The sequence below is a fragment of the Ursus arctos genome, unplaced genomic scaffold (assembly GCF_023065955.2).
Source record: "Ursus arctos isolate Adak ecotype North America unplaced genomic scaffold, UrsArc2.0 scaffold_20, whole genome shotgun sequence".
Lineage (NCBI taxonomy): Eukaryota > Metazoa > Chordata > Mammalia > Carnivora > Ursidae > Ursus > Ursus arctos.
The window spans coordinates 21,754,842-21,766,966 of NW_026622875.1; the positions used below are offsets into that span (position 1 = coordinate 21,754,842).

The 12,125-nt window shown below is 45.1% G+C and overlaps 1 protein-coding gene across 3 annotated transcripts in view; it reads right to left on the bottom strand.

Moving 5' to 3' along the window:
- ZBTB38 (zinc finger and BTB domain containing 38) overlaps positions 1-6,482 on the bottom strand; it is a 132,590-nt gene extending 126,108 nt beyond the window's left edge. The window contains exon 1 of one of the 3 annotated variants that reach the window (XM_044383452.3): positions 6,056-6,482. The gene's annotated coding sequence lies outside the window, so the exon portion shown is untranslated. Of the gene's footprint in view, positions 1-3,303; positions 3,676-4,996; positions 5,529-6,055 lie in introns of those variants that run through there. The other 2 variants (XM_044383451.3, XM_057316050.1) reach the window with 2 other exon arrangements.
- Between the last annotated feature and the right edge of the window lie 5,643 nt (positions 6,483-12,125).

The following is a 12,125-nucleotide window of genomic DNA, read 5'->3' on the forward strand; positions in this document are numbered from 1 at the left end:
ATTAGTCTATTCCAGCTGTCCGGATCTAAGAGATCAAGCCATAGATAATGCCGCCAATAGTTGGTTTACAGACAGTAGAAGTTTTATAGAAGGAGGACAAGGAAAGGCTGGCCATGCAATTGTTAGTTTAATGAAAACTACTGAGGCCAACCCATTACCAACCAATAATTCAGCTCCAAAGGGAGAACTGATAGCACTCACCCAAGGTCTTCAGTTAGCTAAAGGCCTAAGAGTCAGTATATATACAGATACAAAATATGCCTTCCTTGTGCGTCATGCACATGGTGCCATCCGGAAGGAAAAGGGATTACTAACTAGTCATAATTCCCCTATTAAATATGGACCCGAAATTGTAACTCTATTACAGGCAGTTCATCTCCCTAAAGAAGTTGCTGTAATGCATCTTAGAGAACATCAAAAGGGAAAAAAATTAGAATCTAAAGGAAATAATTGAGATGACTGGGCAGCAAAAGTGGCAGCTCAAACTAAACTAGCAATGAGTCTTATACAAGTCTCAAATTCCTTAAGCACTGTTGTTGCCACTTTTACTACGGAGGAGAACAATGGGGCATTTGAGGAAGGATATACTAAAACTGCCGAGGGATGGTATAAAAATAATAGAGGAGAGGGGCGCCTGGGTGGCACAGCGGTTAAGCGTCTGCCTTCGGCTCAGGGCGTGATCCCGGCGTTCTGGGATCGAGTCCCACATCAGGCTCCTCCGCTATGAGCCTGCTTCTTCCTCTCCCACTCCCCCTGCTTGCGTTCCCTTTCTCGCTGGCTGTCTCTATCTCTGTCAAAATAAATAAATAAAATCTTTAAAAATAATAATAATAATAGAGGAGAATCTTTGTCCCTAAGGAAAAACAAGAGAAATTAGCAATAGGCCTGCACCAGGCTATTCATACGGGAAGAGAAACTTTACGGAATTTCACCAAACCCTTGCTTGATGGAATAGGATTAAGAGCCATCTTACAAAAGGCACATAAATCTTGTGCAATATGTGCCCAGGTTAACCCTGAAGATGCAATACGACCACCCCCTCTTTTAACACCTGTCCCAAGATGTGGAACATATCCCAGGGAAGACTGGCAAATTGATTTCACACAAATGCCACCTAATAAGGATATAAATATATATTTGTCTATAAAGTTATCTCTCCTGGATAGGTGGAAGCCTTCCCATGTAAGACAGAAAAGGCTACTGAAGTAACAAAGACTTTATTAAGGGAACTCATCCCTGGGTTTGGGTTCCCTCAATCTCCTCAAAGTGATAATGTCATCCTTTACAGTGCAAATAACTCAACAGGCAGCCCAAACCCTTAAAACTAAATATTTTTTATATACAGCGTGACATCTTCAATCATCACGCAAAGTTGAAAAGGCTAACCATAATTTATTTTTTTAAAGGTATGTTTATTTATTTATTTAAGAGAGAAAGCGAGCAGGGGGAGGGCAGAGGGAGAAGGAAAGAAGCAGACTCCCTGCTGAACGTGGAGCCCGAAGAGGGGCTCCATATCACGACCCTAAGATCATGACCCTGAGATCATGACCTGAGCCAAAATCAAGAGTCGGAGGCTTAACCAACTGCACAACCCAGGTGCCCAAGGTTAACCATAATTTTAAAATGACTTCTCATGAAGGTGAGCACAGAAACACAAGAAAACTGAGTAACTCTTTTACCAATAGGTCTCTTAAGAATAAGAACCACCCCACAGGAAAAATTAGGGGTAAACCCTTTGAATTAATATATGGTAGGCCCTTCCTTACCATTAACTTAACCTTCGACCAAGATTATAATAATCTGTTACACTTCTCATTAGAAGCTGGATTAATCCATAAAACTCTTAACAAATATGCTAATAAGATACTGCCAAAACTGACAAAAAGGAAATTCAAAATTCTTTGCTAGTAAACCCCACAGAACTAGTCTATTTAAAATATTGGAAGGCAAACAATTCAGGAGAACTAATTCCTAAATGGAAAGGACCTTATAGGGTCATATTAAGCACTTCACTTTGGTAAATCTAGAAGGTCACTTGACATGGACTCTTATTTCTAGAATTAAATTTATATCCCCTTCAACACAGGATGACAATGAACTGGACATTGTGTCCTCATATTCCTGTAACCAGCAAAAGATCTCAAATTCCTCTTCAAACAAGGAGATAAGAAAAAAATGAAGGCCTTTTTTTCTTTCACTTGCCATCTCCACACCACAGCCAAGTGATAAGTATTTTCTACAATGTGCACAACATTACACTGAGCTACAAAACCAATCTTCATGCTGGATTTGTGGCTTACGGTCCATATGAAGCACTTCAGGTCTCCCTTGGTGGGTTTCTCCATCACAAGGTATAGATCAGCATTATTTACATCAATACATAGCCAATACGATGTATCACCCCAATACCAGCACATATAGGGATATTTCTATTACTAAAAAGGCTGTTTCTTCCTGGCCTATGGTAAATGTTACATGTGATTCTCCAGGCCATAAGAGGCCTTTCTCTTATTCTCAAACTACCAAAATTTTAACTGAATATGTTAACCCACAGATAGGCTCACAACAATGAATTCTCTGACTACATAGTCCTTCCTATCGATACACCCAGGAAGGATTATATCAAATATGGAATGAATATATGTGGCTTACTCCCACAGTAGGACAACTAAGCCAAAAGGCCCTTCCATGCTGGGAACAGAAAAAACCATACCCTTGATTCATGCCCAATGGTACTCACCAAATCGGATGGCTCCTCCCAGAAGCCTGTGACCATACCATTACTTTATACACAACTGATTGGTTTGCTACTGACTGGACAAGGTGACCAGGCATCATATGGTTAGCACCTAATGAAACACAATGATTTTGTGGGCCAAAATTGCGGCCATGGCTTCCACCAGGCTGGATTGGAAGATGTACTATAGGTTATGCCTGGATGCACAGCTTTTGCACTACAACTATCACAAATCCAGCTACTCTTCCATAACTAAAACGATGGACAAGAAATGTGTTCCACGGGCATGACCATTTGATGTCTATTTTTCTTCCATCAGTAGGTTTAGAAAATGTCATATGACACCTGGAGGCCCCTGATAAATACACAATTAAGGCCTTAAATGACTCTTGAAATAGCATTACATTATTAAACACTGAAATAACTCCAGTGTGTAAAGCAGTTCTACAAAACAGAAAGGCGTTAGATGTCATAACAGCAGCACAGGAAGGAACATGTGCCATTATTAAAGCAGAATGTTGCATCTACATTCAAGATTATGACAAAAATATGACAAGATTACTTACTGATATGAATAATCAAATTTGTGCTCTTAAAGACCCTACGTTGTCACTTAATAACTGGTTACATTCCTGGTCAGGAGGTGGACTATGGCTCACACTAACAAGTCTTCTCATTGCTCTTCTTACTTTCATTATGATAATAATCCTAATGTGTTTTGTCTCTTTCACTTTGTTCTCTATTGTTGAACAGATGACAGATGAGCCATACTACTCGAAACAAATTTATCCGATGTCCACTCTGGACTCTACAGCAATGGCCTTCCATAATATTTACTTGTAGGGACAGATAGTGACCAAATTTCATCCATAGGTAGGAACATCTCTACAATCCTGTCACCTTGAAGAAGTCACAGAAGATGAGGCCTTCACCCTTCAACAACCTTAAAGATTTAAGGACTGAAAATTGGTCAGGGGGGAAATGATGAGGGATAAAAGCAGAAAAATGTTCACTTTTAGCTCAGAAGCCTGGCCTATAGCCTGCATACTTCCAATAAGGATCAAATATGTGCTGGTTGCTACATTCTTAAAAGGTCTCATGACTGCCTGTATATCTCACTGATAGTTAATACTGAACTGAATGATAAGCACCAGAGAAATCTTGCAAAAGTAGTTTTACGAGTAGAAATTCGAAGAGAACATTTACGATCTAATACTCCCTGCACTCACTCCCAGCACTAAGCATATAAACACCAGCTTCATACAGCAAAAAGTATAGTCCTTACTGCCTATGGGTCCTGTCCCATGTTACTTAAATAAACTTACTAAGTTGCACCATTCAAAGTTTCAAGAACTCTTTCTTGACCCTTGTGCTGGAAGACCCCGTAAAACACCTGGGAACTTTTAAGGCCCTATAAGAGCAAGCGCCACATTTCCTGAATAAAAAGTAAGTATGTGTATGGGAGTGCAGCGGGGGCTTCTTCCATACTCAAAGGAAGCACTTCCAGATAGTTTCCAGTAATAGTTAACTGGAGGACTTGAATGAATTTTTATTTTCCAAGGCCAGTGAAGGCCCCGTATTAGTTTTCTAGGGATGGCATAACAAAACACCACAGACTAGGTTGTCTAAACAACAAAATTTAATTTTCTCATAGTTCTGGAGGATGTTAACCCAAGATCAAGATGTCAGCAAGGGTTGGTATCCTCTGAAGCTGGTCTCCTTGGTTTGCCGATGGCTGCCCTCCTGCATGTCCTCACATGGCCTTTTCTCTGTGTGTGCAAATCCCTGGTGGGTTTTTTTGTGTGTGTCCAAATTTACTATTCATATAAGGAGACCAGTCACATTGGATTAGGAGCCACCTAAAATGGTCTCATTTTAACTTAAACACCTCTTTAAAGATCCTATCTCCAAATACAGTCACATTCTTACATATCAATTTTTAGGGACACAAATCAGCCTTTTACAGCCCTCTCCCTTTGTCGATTCTTGCTGTCTGCGTGCCCTGTGATTCACTGTGTGGAAAACAGCATGAACCACAGAGAAAGCCAGTGACCACACGGCCCTCTACTTCCTCAAAGAAAGCTTGCCTCAAACCAAGAAAGAAGTGGAAGAGTCTTGGGATCTGCACCCCTTTATGCATACCACTCTATTAGAGAGAGACCCATCGTTCATGCACGACCAGGATTTAGGGCATTTCCCCGAGTTTTAGGAATGACAAAGTAAATATCTACTTGAAGCAGCTGAATGTCTATTTTGTACCTGAGGATCACATGAGGAAGATACAAGCCATTCACCATCAGAGGTTTCGGACTCAGGAGTCTTTAAAGATCTCAAGTTGCTTTTAGAAAAAAAAATTACAATGTGCTAACAGAGCCAAGACGAGAGGAAGTAAAAGAACACTGCAAGGCACAGTTAGTAGCCCTCTGAAAGTCAGCGTTTCCTGTTTGCTAACATTCTTCCACAGGGCCCTTGTTCCATGTTAGCAGGTGTTGTAATGCCAGTGGCTCGAGGTCAACTCACTGAAAGGCACGTGTTTCCATTTTACCGTCCTAATCTCTGCCTGTCCCTCTCGTCAAGTTTCTTCGTTTCTAATCCCTCTTAATCCTCCTACTGCCATTTGTTCTCATTTCCCCCCCATCCTTTCAAGTGCCTCTTAGTTCCTCCAAACCTTAGTCCCCTTCCCTATCAATCCCTGTCCTTCTAAATCACTCCCAGTTCTACAGACCCCTTTCTTCACATTCCAAGTCCTCTCTCCCCTCCTTTTACGCCCATTACGCCGGCCCCACCCACTACGCCTTGTCCCCCTAGCCCCTCCCACTACGTCTAGCGTCCCCTGGCCGCACCCACTTTTCATCAGCTCCTCCTCACCTCAAAGGGAATGCAGACATTTTAATAGTGATTAACACAGCTCAATTGCCCACGAAAAACGGGTACCAATTTACACTCACAATAACATTAAATTCTATGGATGGGCTTTATGTCAGAAGCCCTATTACTCTTTTTAACTATTTGATAGCCTTTGTGTGTGTGTGAAAATGACATCTTACTGCTGTTTTATCTTGTATTTTCTGGATTACTAGTAAAGCTTAACTTTTTTTAAAAAAACTGTATTTCTGATTCTGTGAATTGCCTGTTCTTATGCCTTGTGCATTTTTCAATTGAGTTGCCTTTGTCTTATTGATTTATATTTGGATTATTAGTCTTTTATATATCTCACGAATATTTTCTCCTCGATGTCCCCTGTCTTCTAACTAACTGGGCTGAGACGGACTACATATTCTTTAAGATGCTGTTACGCCGATATAACGGAATACTGACCAACTAAGATTTGGCAGAAACGTTCAAAGTTGTTAAAAGAATTCCATCCAGTATGAATTCCCGGCGGAAGACAGACAATGCAGGGAACCAGGGGTATCCAGGACTGCATAGCTGTAGGGCTTTATCTTCAGAAAACGCCCGGAGGTGGGCAGAGAGTTTGGAGCAGCCGCAGGCAGGCAAAACCAGAGCAGGCAGAGGGAGCGCGCGGCTGTGACGGGCGCGCAGAGGGACCGGTACACTGAAGGGAGAAGCGCGTAAGGGCTGTGGCCAGGTCCTTTTCTTCCAACGTCCCGGTTTCTCTGACTCACGAACGACCTCTGGAGGCAAATGCTCTACGAAACTTCGCTCCATTCTACCCATTCTGAAACCATTTCCACTGCCAGACTCGCCCCCCCCCGCCTTAGCTTTCGAAAAGAAGTGCAGTTCCGGGGTGGGGACCCCAGGGCCCTTTCTGGGAAATGAAGTCTCTGTCAGAAGGATTCTGGGAGTCGTAGTTCCTACTGTTACTTTGCGCACGCGCATTTCGTTTTCACGTTGCGGCTCCTGTTGTGCGGCGCGGGAAAGAGACGTGTGTGCCTATGTCGCGCTGGCCCTGGGACTGCGTCCTCTTTTGGCTCTTTGTCCCATGGAGAGGGGTCCCGGGTTAGAACGGGCGTGGGTCTTCTGTCAGTTTTAATTGTAAGCGGTAACTGGGCAATTACAACGGTTTGTGAGAATCTCCAGGCCTAGACGTGGAGGCAGCTCATTAGGGCCTGGAGGAAGAGGCATCAGAGGCAAAACCTTCGGGTATGGCTTAGGACCAGGCTGTGGCGATGCGGTCTAAATTCTGTGGTCTCGAGAGCCCAGAGACCCCAGTGATCAGGCAATGACCTTGAGAGGACCTTTGAGTTACTGAGGAGATGACGTCGTCCTCTGACAGCCTAAAGGTGTTCTCCCTTTCAGTCAGGGGTGGGCTGTGCCCCTAATTTCATTTTATTTAGTCACTGTGGCTGTGGTTGGGAAGGGTCGCCAGGGGAGGGCATTGAGGACCGAGCTGTTGTCCAGGGAGATGTGATAAGAGCTCACCGTGGAACACGCCTGGGTGGATCAGTTGGTTAAGCAGCTGCCTTCTGCTCAGGTCATGATCACAGGATCCTGGGATCAAGTCCTACAGTGGGATCCTTGCTCGGTGGGGAGCCTGCTTTTCCCTCTGTCTGCCACTCCCCCCACTTGTGGTCTCTCTCTCTGTGACAAATAAATAATCTTTATTTATATATATATTTATATATATATATATATATATATATATATATATATATATATTTATTTATTTATTTATTTAAAGCTCATGGCAGTGGCAGTATGGACTGAAGTGGATGGTGAGGGCTCAGGGTTGAGGGAGGAGTTGAGGATTCCCAGATTCCTGGTGTGGGCTGCTATCATGTCTACAGATGATCTCACCTTGTGAAATTCTTACTCCTAATCTGTCTCAACTCCAAAAAAACACTCAAGGGGTCCTCGAGCGAGCACATGTGCAAATTTATTCACCAAACTATTCAGATGCATGCTTTGACCCAAAGGACACTCATTCATATAGCCATATAGCTCTGTTACACCCACCCTTATGAGCACATTTGGTGTGTAAATACACACGGCCATATAGCTACTCATGATCATATACTCACATATACTACATGCCCCAGACAAGAGCCCTGATAAATGCCCAGAGCTGAGGATGCCCTGCTATCTTGGGCTAAGTGTGACCTCCAGGCTAAAAGGACACATGCTGATTCTTTGGGCTTCTCTTTGGAAACGTCACACACAGCTCAGTCTTTATCCTTTCTACTACATCCATGTCCATTATGACTCTGACTTCTCCTAGTTATCTTCCTTCACCCTGGCCTGATGGGAGAGATAAAAGGGCTTTGAATTCAGGTAAGGGTTTTGTTTATCTGAATGTTTACTGAGGGTTTTCCCAGAGCAGTAGTTCTGAACATGTATGTATGTGCTGGACTCTTAAGAATCCGATGAAAACTGTGAACTCTCTTCTCAGATAAACACAGCTATATATCCATACTATTTTGAAAACAAAATTGAGACCCATCTATTGGCCCCTGGTTAAGAACCTCACTAGAGGTAGACCAGAAGGTCAGTTTCCTGGTTTTTCCCTCTCTGCAGTTTTTAAGTCATGCTAGAGCTGAGAAAAGTAGGGCCCCAAGCCCCTAGAGGAGTCAGGGCATGAGGAAGGGGCAGCCTCTCCTTCCATCCTTCTGTTACCCTTAGTTTTGGAGTCTGGCTGTTAGTCTGCAGGTCCTCTGCTGGGCGGTCATTCAGCTGGTTAGTGGATGAGTCAGCAGGCAGGCAGTTCAAGCTTATCAGATATTTATTTAGTGTTAGTAGGTCATTTAGAAAGCCAGTAGGTCAATCAAATGATTTGTGGTTTAGAAACTTAATCAGCCAACCGGCCAGTCATTTAGGGTTAATTTTCAGATGGACAGTAGTCCATCAGGATCCATCAGTCGAAGGTCGATTCAATCATCAATCCATCCATTAGGGAGCCAATTGTTGAGAATGCCAAACAGCTGGGTCACCAGAGGGACAAAAGGGCAGCTGGGGTGAAACCATCTAGACACAGAGTGTGTTTCTATTTGCTACAACCTTAAGACAACACAGTAACACACACACCCCTGTATTTGCCATTGTGCTTTCCATGGTTTCAGCTATCAGCAGTTGTGGTCCGTGGTTGGGAAGCATATGATCCTCCTTCTGGGTTATCAGGTCAATAGTAGCCTAACACTACATCACAGTGCCTACATTGTTCACCTCACTGTATCTCATCACGTAGGCATTTTATTATCACACATCATCATAAGAAGGAGGGTGAGTGCAGTACAATAAGATATTTTGAGGGAGGGAGAGAGGAAGGAAAGAGACCTCATTCACAGAACTTTTATTACAGTATATTGTTGCAATGGTTTTATTTCATTATTAGTTAATATTGTTAATGTCTTACTGTGCCTAATTTATAAATTAAACTTTGTCATAGGTATGCATGTATAGGAAAAAACATTGTATATGTAGGATTCGGTACTATCCGTGGTTTGAGGCATCCACTGGGGGTCTTGGGATGTCCCTCAAGGATAAGCGTGGACTACCATATAGGCAAGCAGAGAGAAGAGTTGACTCCTCGGCCACCAGAGGGAGCTTCAGTTTGCTGGGAAAGAGGCCTCCTCCGGAGTAGGGAACCAGGAGAGGAAACACTGTAGAACAAGGGCCCCGCCGAGTTGCCAGTAGAGGGCAGCGTGGCTCCCCATTCACATCCACACCCGCACACTTCAGTTAAACTTCAGGCTTGTGGGAGCCCAATCTCTGGCCTGCTTGAGGAAAGCCTCCTGAAAGGATTTGTCACCCAGGGAGTGCTTAACCAAGACACGCTTAACTCCCAAGCTAAGAGGAAGCCAGACAGCTGCCGACCAGGAGGACTTGCCATTGCCAGGCGCCGCTGCCAGGAGCACCCCAGCCATGGGGGAGGAGGGAGAATGGAGGAGGAGCATCTTACCCCTCTCTCCCAGAACAGGGAGGGGAGCAATTCCCTAAAGCTGAGGCACTGAGGGCAGGATCTGTCTTCTGTCGAGGTGCATGTCACTTCCTGGGCTGCTGCTTCAGCTTCTCTAGGGGCCAAAGAGGGGCTAGACTAATGGACCTAAGCCAATGACTCCTATTCCTTCGATGGACTCTGTGGTCAGCTGCTTCTTTTGCAACGGGCAGTAACTCGAAGGCACAAAGATGGAGGCTGGATATAGACAATGAAGGAAACGTGGGGGAAGGATGAGCTATGAGCTTAATTTCCCTTTGGGAATGGCTGAGATGTTTATATAAGGTATCAAATATGGCACTGGGCACCAAAGCAGGACTCAGAAGATTCGAGTTCTTTTCTCCCCCAAAGGGAAGGGCATGAGCCCAGGTAATTGTGTCTCCCAGTTATGCCTGGAGCATACTGTTATGCCTCCAGATGGGCTTCCGGGCTTAATGGACAGGGGCATATTCTGGCTCCAGCTGGTTTGGTTGTCAGCACAGTTAAAGAGAGAGTAACGGGGGGGCCGTCCTAATTGTAGAGGTGTCCCACGTGCCTGGTGCTTTATGTACACCCTCACAGGCGGTACCATCCCCAGGTACAGGTGGCACATCTGAGGTCTCACAGCTGGGAAGTGATGCGGAACTGGTTTTGAACGCCGTCTGTGTGGTTCCAAAGCTCGCTCCTTTTCTGGGAAACCCAACTCCAGACACAAATGGGGAAGGAGAAGAAAGTGAAAGACTGGAAGGCTGCTAGGTCCTGAGGAAGATTTGTTGGGGTGGGGGGCTCTGGGTAGGACTGTCCCCTTCAGAGATTCTGCAAACCTGGCATCCCACATGGTGACATTAACCCTTCTCCTCTCTTCCAGGTACACAACAAATGCGTCAACAATGGCAATCTGTGCACAAGCCCTTTGGCCTTGTAAGTAACAAAGCTGGGGGGGGGGGAAGTGGGAGTCAGACCATGAAGGGCATTGTGAGTAACCTTAGGGAGCTTGGATTTAATCTAGAAGGTAGAGGAGGACCAAGGGGTTTTAACAAAGAGGGGTGTGGTTTGATTTGTGCTGCCACAAGTGTGCAGTCCATATGTCAGAGAGGAATATTGAGTATGGATTGATTGATTTTAAAGACTTTATTCATTCATTTGTCAAAGAGAGAGAGAGAGCACAAGCAGGGAGAGCATCAGGCAGAGGGAGAAGCAGGCTCCCCGCTGAGCAAGGAGCCGGATGCAGGACTTGATCCCAGGACTCCAGCATCATGACCTGAGCCGAAGGCAGAAGCTTAACCGACTGAGCCACCCAGGCGTCCCTTGAACATGGATTTAGCATGTACGAGTAAGCCCGCACACATACTTTACGTGGGGCCCGGGAAGAACGTTTACTATGATGGCGTGATTATGAGCAAGGGCTCACGAGTCGGCTGCTTTGACTCCCAGTTCTGGCCCTTCCCTGCTGTGAGGCCTTGGCAGGGGACCTCTTCTGTCAGTTTCTTTCTCCACCTTAAAAATGGGAGACAGTAAGCCACAGGATGGCTAGGAGGCTGAAAGAAGGTTTTGCTTATAAAGCACAGCGCAGTACCTGAGACACTGAGGCAGTGAATGCTGGCTCACCCTCACATCAGATACATCTCCTGCTCCACTCCTCATCCTCTCGGCCTCATGTCTTTGTGGGCCACTGTCGTGGTGACTGGGTCCAGGACTTGACAGCATCTCATTCTCTTGCTTTCCGTCCCAGGACTTCTCAGATGCCAGAGTGCCCAGGCGAACCCTCTGCACTAATGCATGTCCAACCGTTCAGATGTGTCTCAGGTTTCTCAGGCGGTCCTGGCTAGAGCAACCGGTCACCATATCAGCTCAGTGTGCATCTTCCCTGCAGCTTTCCCTCTCCCCTTTGTCCCCTTCCCCGTCCTTCGCTTCTGCTCCTTGGGACCACATTCCCTAATAAGCATCTACACTTAAGGGGTTTTTTCTCAGGCTGCTTTCAGAACCCAGGCTAAAACAACCCATTGTAAGGTGATCCTACTTTCTTGGAAATGCTGCATCAGGAAAAAATGGGAAGAGGGGCACCTGGGTGGCTCAGTCGGTTAAACGTCTGTCTTCAGCTCAGGTCATGATCTCAGGGTCCTGGGATCGAGCCCCGCATTGGGCTCCCTACTCAGCGGGAAGCCTGCTTCTCCCTTTCCCACTCCCCCTGCTTGTGTTCCCTCTCTTACTGCCTCTCTCTCTGTCAAATAAATACATTAAAAAATCTTTAAAAATAAAATAAAATAAACCCCTCAAAGGCAGTGATAGAAGAAACTTGTGATCAATAGATACATTATCCCTTTCAAGTAAATGACTCTAGTTTTTCTGCCCAGACTTGCAGAGGCCTCAGGCCCTAGGATTTGCTTGCCCTCTGCTGCAAGTCGGTTCCCAGGAGCAGACTCAGACAGGGATGTATGCGGGAAGCATAAGGGGGAATGTTCTTGGGCCAATGCTATGGAAGAAGGGAAGGCAGCAGGGGAGGCAGAAGTGGGCTGT